The sequence below is a fragment of the Syngnathoides biaculeatus genome, chromosome 16 (assembly GCF_019802595.1).
Source record: "Syngnathoides biaculeatus isolate LvHL_M chromosome 16, ASM1980259v1, whole genome shotgun sequence".
In the NCBI taxonomy this organism is placed as follows: Eukaryota; Metazoa; Chordata; class Actinopteri; order Syngnathiformes; family Syngnathidae; genus Syngnathoides; species Syngnathoides biaculeatus.
Window position 1 is genome coordinate 3,832,501 of NC_084655.1, and position 13,122 is coordinate 3,845,622.

At 39.4% G+C, this 13,122-nt stretch overlaps 1 protein-coding gene across 1 annotated transcript in view; it reads left to right on the forward strand.

The window, feature by feature from the left end:
• Positions 1-6,026: 6,026 nt before the first annotated feature.
• The window catches only part of tspan4b (tetraspanin 4b), a 49,283-nt gene continuing 42,187 nt past the window's right edge, over positions 6,027-13,122 (forward strand). The window contains exon 1 of the mRNA XM_061845699.1: positions 6,027-6,330. The gene's annotated coding sequence lies outside the window, so the exon portion shown is untranslated. The remainder of the gene's footprint in view (positions 6,331-13,122) is intronic.

The following is a 13,122-nucleotide window of genomic DNA, read 5'->3' on the forward strand; positions in this document are numbered from 1 at the left end:
GAGGACGAGAGCTTCGTGGGTTCCAAATAACAAGTAGGTCTGTATACATCTCCTAAAGGGGCGTCTCTTCCAAAAAAAAAAAAAAAAAAAAAATGGGAACCACTTCTTTGAATAATACAAAAGCCTGTGTTTTTGGGTAAAAGGTTAATGACATCTGACTCTTTAAGAATAGCGCCGGTTCTACTAAGGAGTGTATGTCCATTCAGTTCCGTAGGATACTCTGCTTAACATTAGACCATCACCAGATGTCAGCATCCCAAAATAAAAACCAGTGCTAGTTACTAAACTCATTTCCTATGAATGTACATTTTTCGAAGAACTTTTGACAAAATTATATTTTTAATGTTAAAATAAAATTATTATTATTACCCATGAGTTTTCAGAGGTGGCACGGTAGTGCTACTGGTCAGAGAGTTGGTGTCATTGTTCTGGGGAATGGGGTTCAAATCCAGGCCCCGCCTGTGTGGAGTTTGCATGTTCTCTTCGTGCTTGTGTGGGTTTTCTCCTGGCACTCCGGTTGCCTCACACATCCTAAAGATATCAATTACTTGGAGACTCTAAATTGCCCTTAGATATGATTGTTGAGTGCAAATGCTTGTTTGTTTGAATGTGCCCTGTGATTGGCTGGCAATCAGTTCACGGTGTAGCCTGCCTCGTTCCGGATGACAGCTGGGATAGGCTCCAGCACTTCGGTGGCCCTGGTGAGGATAAGCATATTGGATAATGGATGGATTAATCAGTTTTTAGATGTACTGTTTTACTTAAAAAAGACATTATTATGTATCGATTCAGATGACAAATGATCGTTATTTGTTTGTGTTAACAGAACATGTTTTTTGTGACTTAATCTCATTCACCCATCCATTTTCTGAGCCGCTTATCCTCACAAGTGTCATGGGAGTGCTGGAGCCAATCCCAGGTGTGTGTGTCAATCCCAGGAGGCAGGATACACCCTGAACTGGTTGCCAGCAAATCACAGGGCACATGGAAACAAAAGAGTTGCACTCGCAATCACAACTTGGGGAATTTGGAGTCTCCAATTAATGCATGTTTTTGGGATGTGGGAGTAAACTGAAGTGTGCGGGAAAAGAACATAAAGGCAGGGGGAGAACATCCAAACTCCCTGCAAGTGGGGCCGGGATTGGAACCCCGGTCCTCAGAAACGTGAGGCCAACTCTCTACAGCTGGTCCACCGTACCGCCTGATTGAAAGTCATACTTCATCAATTTCTGAAGCTCAGTTATCCTAAAGTTTGGATATAAAAAGGTAAATGAACTTTTAAATTCCTTATTCCTGACCAAATTGGTAAAATGTCGAGAGTTCACTGAAATTCTGCATTTCATATGATGCTGGATTTTGACTTCTCACTTAAATGACAGGTATACTGTAGTTTTTTTCTGTAAGTCTCTCTTGCAATCAGAATTTATGCCTGGATCAGACAAGATTTCAGCCCCATTATTGGCTGGATTTGCCATCGCAGCTGATGTCATGCCCCTGGCATCCTCCCTTGGCTGGGCATGGTCAGCCAATTAGTCGATTGTTGATTGTCATGTCTCGTTCCCGCACCCCGTATACCTGACCTACCGTGTACCGACCCTCGCCTGTTCCCTGAGCATCCCAGTAAGCCTGCCTCTTCTCACACTGCTGCTTTTCTTGACTGACTCGCTGATCATTGACCACGGACTGAATAAAGGCTTTCTGTACTCTACCTGCTTGCCTCTAGAATCGTGCATTTGGGTACGCCCTCGAGCCCCGGTCGTGACAGCTGACTTTGCAGATCAATCACGTTTTGAGAACAACAAAATTGTTATAATGATACATGAGAGCAAGTAAATCATCACAATTACTTCAAAATTAGCAGAAAATAAGAATAATAGTGACTCACCATCATATGAACCATGAACGTGATTTTCAAAGGCAAAACCGAATAACGTTTTAATCGTTTTTAGAAAAACAGAAAATCTTAACCGAATTGGAAATTTTAAAAATGAGTTGGTACAGGGATTTCCAAATAACGTAGTACCCTATTGCTGACGCAGAGCAAAAGAAACCACACGGTGGAGATTTATTTATTTACATACACTACCTATATTGAGCAAGCAATATAACATTTGTTCTGTGCTTGCTAGTAGCATTAAAAGTAGGTGACCATTACCTCAAATCTGCCTCGAAGAATGGACAACTCAAACCATCCTTTCTGGAGCACGTGGGGACAACACCACACGGTTTTTCTTGTTCTTGTTTTCAGCACAAAACGTTGCTGCCAACAAATCTAGTGCATCTACTGTAGGTCAGCCGTGGCCCAATGGTTAAGAATATCACCATGGGCACCTATGTTCAAGACCCCGATCGACCATCAACCAACATCTCCGAGTCCAAGACACTGATACACCGAAATTCTCCCTCACTGCTTAATCTACTTCCTGCTCCAGTGTGTTCCAGTAACAAGCATGTGTGCTCACTGTGTTGGGCAAAATGCAGAAAAAAATTAAATGTGCACATTTGCTCATGAAAATAGTGATGACTCTTTTTCCTTCAATGCTGATGTTGACGATATGGTCACGGTTAATCGGTAGCGTCGGTACGTTTTCGGGTCCCGCCCCTCCTCCTATAGATAGACTTGATGAGATTAGTCCAATGATTTTAAAGACTGGATATGGTAATACATGTGGTGTTGCCAGTGTTCTGACCAAGATACGGCAGGATTATATGGACGTAGTCTGACATTGTGTCACCGTGAGAGATGTTTGTCGTGTAGTCTGATCCTGACATGAAATAATTCATTGATTCCGTTTTTTGCCTACCTGAAAAGCCAAACCACTGCCTGTAAATCTTTTGAGAGCCTTATATCGCTTATTGTTTTTCTCAATCCAGAAATCCAAGATATCATTGAGCCTGATACAAACAGATTCATCCGATATCAGTTTTCACCTGCATTTCTCAGCTTCAGAGAGATTGGAGCCACGTAAGTCAACCTCACTCTTTTTTTATTTCAATTTTTTAGATTGGTGCATAGCATAGTGTCATCTGTTTACCTCCTATGATGCTGCAGCAAGGCATTGAGCCACTTTCGCCTAATTGAGAGGCATTTCTTCAGAAATGTCCCGCTTAAAACCTTTGACTTTGGGATTTGGTTCTGCATTCCACACAGCAGGAACACTTGCGAGCACATCTACTGCTTGCATGAGCTTGAATCTGAGACAGGTACACTTAAATCACAATAGATCATGTGTGTTTGACAAATGTCATGATCATGCTACATTACACTATAAGTAAAGCGAAGTAAAGCAAATTTATTTATAAAGTGCATTTCGCACACAAAGTAACTCAATGTGCTTTACATGATTGAAAGCATTTCAAAACAAAGAAATACAGTGAAGAAAATAAGTATTTGAACACCCTGCTATGTTGCAAGTTCTCTCTCTTCGAAATCATGAAGGGGTCTGAAATTTTCATCCTAGGTGCATGTCCTCTGTGAGAGAGATAATCTAAAAAGAAAAATCCAGAAATCAAAATCTATCATTTTTTTAAAGATTTATTTGTGTGATACAGCTGCAAATAAATATTTGAACACCTGTCTATCATCTTAAATTCTGGCCCTCAAAGAACTGTTAGTCTGACTTTGAAAGTCCACCTCCATTCCATGTAGTATCCTTAATCAGATGCACCTGTGTGAGGTCATTAGCTGCATGAAGCCACCTGTCCACCCCATACAATCCGTAAGGCTCAAACTTGTAACATGGCCAAGACCAAAGAGCTGTCCAAAGACACCAGAGACAAAATTCTACAACTCCACATAGCAGTAAAGGGCTACGGGGAAATTCCCAAGAAGCTTGGTGAAAAAAGGTCCACTGTTGGAGCAATCATTAGAAAATGGAAGAAGCTAAACATGACGGTCAATCTCAATCGGAGTGGAGCCCCGTGCAAGATATCACCTGGTGGGGTCTCAATGATCCTTAGAAAGCTGAGGAATCAGCCCAGGACTACACGACAGGACTTGGTCAATGACCTGAAAAGAGCTGGGACCACCGTTTCCAAGGTGACTGTTGGTAATACACAAAGATTTCATGGTTTGAAATCATGCATGGCATGGAAGGTTCCCCTGCTTAAACCAGCACATGTCAAGGCCTGTCTTAACTTTGCCAATGACAATCAGGATCATACAGAGGAGTCATGGGAGAAGGTTTTGTGGTCAGATGAGACCAAAATGGAACTTTTTGGTCATAATTCCACTAACCGTGTTTGGAGGAAGACAAATGATGAGTTCCATCCCAAAAAAACCTGGCCTAGCCAGTCTCCAGACCTAAATCCAAAAGAAAATCTTTGGAGGGAGCTAAAACTCAGTGTTTCTCAGCAACAGCCCAGAAACCTGTCTGATCTAGAGAAGATCTCTGTGGAGGAGTGGGCCAAAATCCCTCCTGCAGTGTGTGCAAACCTTGTGAACAACAACAGGAAACGTTTGACCTCTGTAATTGCAAACAAAGGCTACTGTATCAAATATTAACATTGGTTTTCTCAGGTGTTCAAATACTTATTTGCAGCTGTATCATACAAATAAATGAAAATAATAATAAAAAAATCATACATTGTTAATTCTGGATTTTTGTTTTTAGATTATCTCTCTCACAGTGGACATGCACCTACAATAAAAATGTCAGACCCCTCCATGATTTCTACATGGAAGAACTTGCAATATAGCAGGGTGTTCAAAAACGTATTTTCTTCACTGCAAAACACTTAAAATGAACAAAAAAGCACAGCTAAAGCAGCGTACAATCCAAGAAATATTTAAAGATGGAAAAGCATGAGAGAAAAGAAGATTTTTCTACCTGGATTTAAAAACATTCACACCTCTGTTGGAAGCTTCATCCATTTGTCTGCAGAATAATAGCTAAGTGGTGCTTCACCATGTTTGCCTTAGATTATAAAACTGTGGTACCAAAACGTGTTTTGGAGATTAAATTATTTTCACACACACACCGACGCATGCACACACACCCACACACACAGACACACATGCACACACACAACGTTTTCTATGAATACGAATAGGTTTTGCTTAGCTTGCAGGAATCAATGATAACTGCGGTGGTCACTTTTACAATTTAAAAATTACACTGGCGAGTTTATCAAGCCACAAAGAATAAACAAAAATTAAAACTTTTTTTCCCTGCTAAAATGTAACATTTTATATTCCTGCTTATGTGCTCTGTACCATAATTAGCTGGTTGTAACTTAATAATGAAAAGTGTTGATGGTAGCCCACGCACATGATGCCGTGCCCCCAGTTAGAAAACCACTGCTATAAGAAAAGTGTATACTAAATCTGGATTTACACCACATTGTTCAAGTGACACAGAAAATGATCGTAAAATACTGACGATTATATTTACTTTCAAAATGAATGGAAAATAATATTTCTCCATGAAGAATTGTTTCATGTATGTTTCAATATGTACCTTCCTTGCAGTACTGTATATTGCTTCACTTTTGATGGCAAATTATATTGATGGATTTTTGATTTGTTTTCATCTTTCTATCACATGAAGTGTCTGGATGATTACTGTATTAGCTAGCAGTTGTCCACTATTACAGTATATTAAGATTGTGCATGTACTCACCTAATTGATTATTTCTAGTGACTTAGAATCTGATTTAATGTAAATAGAGTACAATATTTAATATAAGTAATATAATTTTTTTCATCATGGTGCACTATTCTATGTGAAAATGTTCACGTACTCAAAACTCTTCAGAGCCTACTGCAACTCTAATAAATCAACACAAGTGTTATTACTGTACAAGTGGCAATCTAATAAATGTTTATACATATTGCAAAGAGAATGTAATTGTTGTTTTTCAATTGCAACTGCATTAATGCTGATCATTCATTCTCCGAGTAATTTCGACATAGTTTTGGAACAAAGAGAAAACCTAGTCACAATGGGGCAGTATGAATGTGGAGGTAGTGGGTTGGAAGTGAGGGAGGAGGGGTGGGGGCTACATGGAAAGAACGGGGAGGGGCATAGAGAGGGACAGACCAGAGTCAGACATCTGGAAACTTTTGAAACTAGGGTAAAGATTCCCAGATGTAAAAATACATGAAGTCAAAAGGTTGGGAATCAGGACAGAAGACAAACTAATTGGGGGGAGGAGGCGACCACAGTGGACGAGGAACACAGTAGAGAACAGCAAAGAAAGCTCATCGCAACGTTTGGCTGCTTCAGGGAACCTGGACAGGAAGAGGAAAACAAAGGGATTAACAAATTTGGGAATACAAAACGGATCCTACCAGTGATAACATTAGACAGAACTGAAACGCATCCTCAGGTAAAATCTTTTGTCATGGATAAATGTTTTTTCCCATCATTCTCAATAAAATAAGATTTTCTAATGATTCCCTTTTATTTGTAGATCTTCTTAGATAACACATGTAGCTATAATAGTATTATTTTCTAAACCAAGAAAGAAAATAATTGTGCTGCGTACCTAACAAAGACAAACTGCAATTCACATGTCTATTTATTTGGAAATGATCAATTAATATACAACAAATTCCATGTGCACAATAACAACGGTCACATAATTTACATAATCCCTTGGGTATATTGATAAATGGTGGCTTTTAAATAATGCAATTATTAATGCATGTTGCACTTACAGACGTTAAATTTTCATTAATTTCTGTTTTGTTAAATTGTCCAACAATGTATCACAACATAATATATTAAAAATCTGTCTTGAGTCCCCTCCAACCTCTCACTGATGAATATCTGCACCATCTCTCCCTCCTGTGGTGCAATAAATAATTTTGATTTGCAGAGAGGAGGAACATTCATTCAATACTTCATCTAAAAAGTCCTCAATATCCTTAGGAAAAGTGTAGCCAGCCATCTAACCGAGAAACACGAAAATGCTTGTCATGTTTAAAATAATGACAAAGGCAGGCAAGAGAGGCAACATATACAGTACTGCGCTGGTGGATGGGGAGTTCAGTCCCTGGGTTTTAAGTGATGTAATCCACCACCTCATGACACTGTCACAAAAACACTGCAGATGTATAACCCTGTGGCATTAAAAAAAGAGACGAGGGAATTCCATATTTAAGGATGAAAGCCATTATTGCTAATGGAAGAAGTATTTCTTTCTCTTCTAATACATCGCCTCCAAACACCACCAAACCTCTATGTTCATTGTAGTGTATAAACCATAATATTATAGCAGCTCACAATTCAATATATACAGTAAATAAGACTTAGGGCTGGACAGCAACACTTTTCTGAAATCATCAGGAAGAACTTCAACAATACTTGCGTTCTGTTTATCTCCAGAGCTCGTAACAGCTGATAAATGCAAAGTTTGCCTGTTATTTTACTGAAAAAATACAATCCATCAGGTTGAATATCAGAACAAAACGGGAAAATGATAAAGTGATACATCTAAAATCACCCATGGAAAAATGTATTACCATGTCTGAATTTGATACAGTTGACCAAAAAACTGTAGGGAAAATGATTCAGCAGCTGAAACCAACAACGAGCTGTCTTGACTCAGTACCATCTGACTTTGTCAAAATTGTAGTGAAGTCAGTCCTCGTTGATTTTCACCAAATAATTCATTCCTCAATTTAGTCTGGCGAGTTACCTAAAGCTCTTAAAGTAGCTGCTGTTAAGCCTCTTCTAAAAAAACAGAGCACTAGACACTTCTATGTAAACAAACTAGTTAGCAAGTTCTTGGACACCTCCTGTTCAGCCTGTTTATGCTATCCTTGGGTCACAATTTTCAAAACTTTGATTTTAACTATCATAGATATGCATATGACACACCGCCATACTTAGCAGTGTCTCCAGTTTACTACAGTTCAGATAAATAAGGAGGAATCTTTTTTTTTTTTTTTTCAACGAAACCACAACAAAACTGAGATAATTGTTGTTGGCCAGAAAGAAAAGAGGATTGCTGTTAGTAAATACCTGGACTCATTATGTTCTGACAGAGTCTGACCTGAACTTTCAACAGTCATCAATGACTAAAACTGCCTTTTACCATCTGAAGAACATATCCAGAGTGAAGGCTTGCATGTGTCAAGCTGACCAGGAGAAGCTCATCCATGCTTTTATCTCAATTACACTTGATTATTTTAGCAGTGTTCTGAGTGGACTCCCGAAAAATGCAATTCAACAGCTGCAGCTCATTCAGAATGCTGCAGCTCAGGTTCTGATCAGAACAAATAGGTTAGGCATATACAGTAACTCATATCCTAAAGTCCTTACATTGGCTTCCAGACAGCTTTAGAATAGATTTTAAACTTCTGCTACAGGTCTTTACATCACTAAATGGTTTAGGTCCTGAATACATGAAAGAAATGCTGATAGGAAACAAATCCAGCAGGGTTCTAATATCGATAGACTCAGGCCACATAATGGAGCGCACAGTCCTAAGCAAACATGGTGAAGCAGCATTTAGCTATTATTACAATTATTATTATAGAATAAGTTGCCAATGGAGGTGACGTCAGCCCCAAGTGTGAATCTTTTTTAATTCAGGTTTAAAACTCTTTTTCTTCTCTGTTTTAGAGTACTTCCACTTTTCAATTATACATCTTGCTCTGTACGCTGTTTTAATTGTAAATTTTTACCCTGGATTAAATGTTTTATATCTTTGTATTTAAATGTTTTTAAATCATGTAAACCAAATTATGTTACCTTGTGTATGAAATGCGCGATACAAATACATTTGCTTTGGTAAATCAATTCTGATACAAATATTCAGCTCAACCAATCATGGGTCTATATACTTTGACTAAGTTGATGCCAGGACTTGGGAGTGTGAAGGCTTTGACGTTAACATGGGAAAACAAAATGACTGATTGGATAAAAAAAAAAAAAGTACATACAGAAGAATGTACATATCTGGGAGCTAAGCAAATTACTAGCACACATGCGATGAAATGAAGGCATAAAAAACAGATTAATTACATATTTGATTTTGCATATTATATACATATATCTTTTATCAAACTATATCGATATTATATAAATACTGTAAATAATTAACAATGTAATGAAGTTGTGGCGTCATGGTGGGGCAGCTGGAAAGCGTTGGCCTCACAGTTCTGAGGTCCCAAGTTCAATTCGAGACCCGCCTGCGTGGAGTTTGTATGTTCTCCCTGTGCCTGCATGGGTTTTCTCCGGTTACTCCAGTTTCCCCCATATCCCAAAAACATGCAACATTAACTGGACATTCTAAATTGCCCCTTGGTGTGATTGTTGAGTGCAGCTGTTTGTATCTATGTGCCCTGCGATTGGCTGGCAACCAGTTCAGGGTATACCCGGCCTCCTGCCTGTTAACAGGTGTAGATGTACTCACCAGTCATCCACTGTGGCACCCTCATCTAAGCCAACAAATTACAAAATTTAAATTGAGATATGAGTGTCACAGCTTATGAACACAATGATGGATGGCAAACCCAAAAAGACGAAACAAAATGTCACTGTTTACTACACTCTAGTAGTACTCCAGCTGATGGGCACGTATTTAAGGGTCACAAGTTTCCCGTGTCCATGGGAAATGCCTTCAGTAGTATAAATAGGTCTATTGGGGAGGGAAGGGAGCTTCCTTCCCTTCTGCAGTTTGATTTCTTGTGGGAGGTCACTTGCCAGGGAGAGGACCATTCGGGGTCACATATACAGATGAATGCATGGACAAAAGCTATGTACATCTTCATCCTGACACAAGGTGTCTTGCGCTGTTGGCCAGGTTGTGGCTATTCAAGCCAACTAGTGACGACCAAGAACAGGCATGCTCTTCACTAAACAGGTATGACAAGGAAACACAACCAGAGCATGCTGACTGATAAAATAAAATGGAACAGGAACATGCACAGAAATTTTGTGAGGTAGGGCTCTCGTAAGGAAAAAGGGTACCTCTTGTAAATTACTGATTTTTCTACTCTTTGGCATTTTTTGATGCTACTTACTCCATTTTCTTGATATGTTCTTTTGTTTGGCAACATGCTGCAGAAAGGATTGAGATGAGGTGTTTTATTACTTTTTAGCTTGTCAGGGTCAGGTGTTTGTGCTGCTGGAGGCTACGCAAAACATGGAGGACCCAAGTGCTGGGAAAAAAGTGAGGCAAGGCAGGAGTGCAGGAATCTAAAAAAATGTATTGTCATTTTTCAACCAAAGAAGGCAAACAAGGATCATGGACCAAATACTAAATAAATGAAGTCCTCCCAAAAAGTCTTACTTCAAAGTAACAGGGAAACCATATATTGCATCTGTTGACAATGCTGCTCAGGGAATGAAAGAAACCAGGGAACTGAGTACAAGCAAATTGACAAGATAATGAGGAAGACCTGCATGGACAAGACAAGAGTGGCTGAATGGAGCTGATTGGTCAACACAACGGCGAGGGCTGATGACAACAGTTCCAAACAAAAGCCTAACGAGCATTACAAGACATTAACATGGGTCAAAGGAAACAAGACATACCATGAGACAAAACTCCATAATCAAAACCCAAACATAAAAATATAGATCATGATCATCCTCAATTCCTTCTTTTCCTTTCGGCTAGTCCCATTCGGGGTCACCACACCACGTCATCTTTTTCCATGTCAGCCCATTTTCTTTATCATCCTCTCTAACACCAACAGACGTCATGTCTTCCCTCACAACATCCATTAACCTTCTCTTTTGTCTTCTTCTTGCTCTTTTGCCTGGCAGCTCCATCCTCATCACCCTTCTATCAATAGAGTATATTCACTCTTGCACCTCTGAACATGTCCAAACAATTGAAGTCTGCTCTCTCAAACCTTGTCTCCAAAACATCCAACTCTGGCTGTCCCTCAAATGAGCTAATTTCTAATCCTATCTAACCTGCTCACTCCTAGTGAGAACCTCAACATCTTCATTTCTGCCACCTCAAGCTTTGCTTCCTGTTGTCTCTTCAGTGGCACCGTCTCCAATCCATACATCATGGCTGGCCTCATCACTGTTTTATAAGCTTTGCAGAGACTCTTTTGTCACAACACACCAGACACATTCCGACAGCTGTTCTAACCTGCTTGGACCCGTTTCTTCACTTCCTTACCACCCTCACTATTGCTCTGAATTGTGGCCCCCAAAAGTATTTGAATTCTTCCACCCTCGCTATCTCTTCTCCCTCTAGCCTCACTATTCCCCCACCACCACTCTCTTTCATGGACATATATTCTTATACTTTCTTATTCTTATACTTGAGCTAATCTTCATTACTTTCCTTTCCAGTGTATGCCTCCACCTTTGTCAATGTTCCTCCACCTGCTCTCTGCTTGCACTGCAGATCACAATGTAATCTATGAACATCAAGGTCCTACGGGGTTTCAGTCTAACCTCATTTGTCACCCTATCCATTACCACTGCAAACAGGAAAGGGATCTGAGCTGATCCCTGATGCAGTCCCAACTCAACCTTAAATTCTTCTGTCACAACTACAGCACACCTTACCATTTTTCTGCTGCCCTCATACATGTCCTGTACTCTTCTAACATACAGTACTATACTTTTTTTGAGTATAATGTGTCCTGAAGTATAATGCGCACCCCGAAAGTGGACCTAAAAAAAAAAAAAAAAAAAAACAACAACAACAACAAAAAAAAAAAAACAGGGAAACCCTTCTCCCAATGTACAATGCGCACCAGCAATTTCCTGCTACCCATATGCTCAAAATATTGGGAATTATCTATATTTATATTTTGTTAAGTTTGTATTTGTATTGTTTTAAAAAAAAGTGTCTGTGCAACAATCATTCATGATAATCATTGTGCACGTGCTGACGTAGACGTGATATAATCTCGGGACAGGCCATAAGACACGCTTGTTCTGCTCCCTGTAATTGTCAAAACAGAATCCCTTAACCAACTAAAATAAATGCTCAATGATGACATAACATTTTAATAATACTGTTGATAAAACATATTACAGTCTTAAATAAATATTTAACACTGTTTGACTTAAACATTTTTTGCATTAAATATTTGTACATAAAATGTTTGTGCATAGTGCAGTTTATCCACTACATTACACATCCTTGGCCAAGACTTCAAAAGCAACATCTAGCTCCTCTCCAATCTGAAAACAATCCACTGTAGCTTCCTTTGGTAACTTGGTCCAGTTCTGGAGCCTCCTGAATTCATGAAAAGTGATCCTATTTTGCTCCCACAGCATGCCATCCTCTGTGCCATCCATGGCATTTGTGGGGAAACATTTTTTGAATCCCAAGGGTTTTGGTTCAACAGCGCAGCCTCTCGCCCACCTGACGCCATGGCGTCAGGTAGCTATCGAAACAGCGTGAGTTCAAACTACGTAGAAACGAGGGTAATGGGCACATAAAAAAGCGACCATTTCAATTGTGTGCGCTCTCACGGTTTTTTAATGTGGACATGACGCTCGTATTATGTAGTTTGAGCTCACATTGTCTTTATACCCACCTGAAACCACTGAGACGCGCTATCGTTGTTTAGGACTGCGGTGCTACTTCCGGGTTCACTGCGTCATCGGCACATTTCTTTTAAAAGCAGCTGCATAACTAGCTGTTGTAGCCGACATTTTTTGTCTTGATTTAAGTTAAAACAAACTCACGGATAGTAGTTTATGATCTTTGCTGCAGTAGCAACACACATGCTATGCTAATGATGAAAATGCAAACTCCCGAGGAGGTCATAGAGTTCAGGTTGGGGGCATACATTACCGTAATAAATATAAATGTGTAACATAAGACATCGAATATCATATTGAAATGTGTATGCATACCTTTTTTTTAACCACTCTATGAATGTGCATACAACTATACAATGTGATTGTATTTTTCATCCATAGCCAAATATAATGGGCTCTATTAACTTTTTGAAAATATTTTTGGAAAAATCTGCGCAATATTTTCAAGAAATTACGGTAATTCTCTGCCACTCCAGACTTCCACATGCAGTACCACAATTCCTCTCTTGGTACTCTGTCAGACTAGATCCACAAAGACACTAGTTAGTTCCTTCGGACCTTCTCTTTACTTTTTCACCAACATCCCCAAGGCAAATATTGCATCTGTGGTTCTCTTTCTAGGTATGAAACTATACTGTTGCTGGCA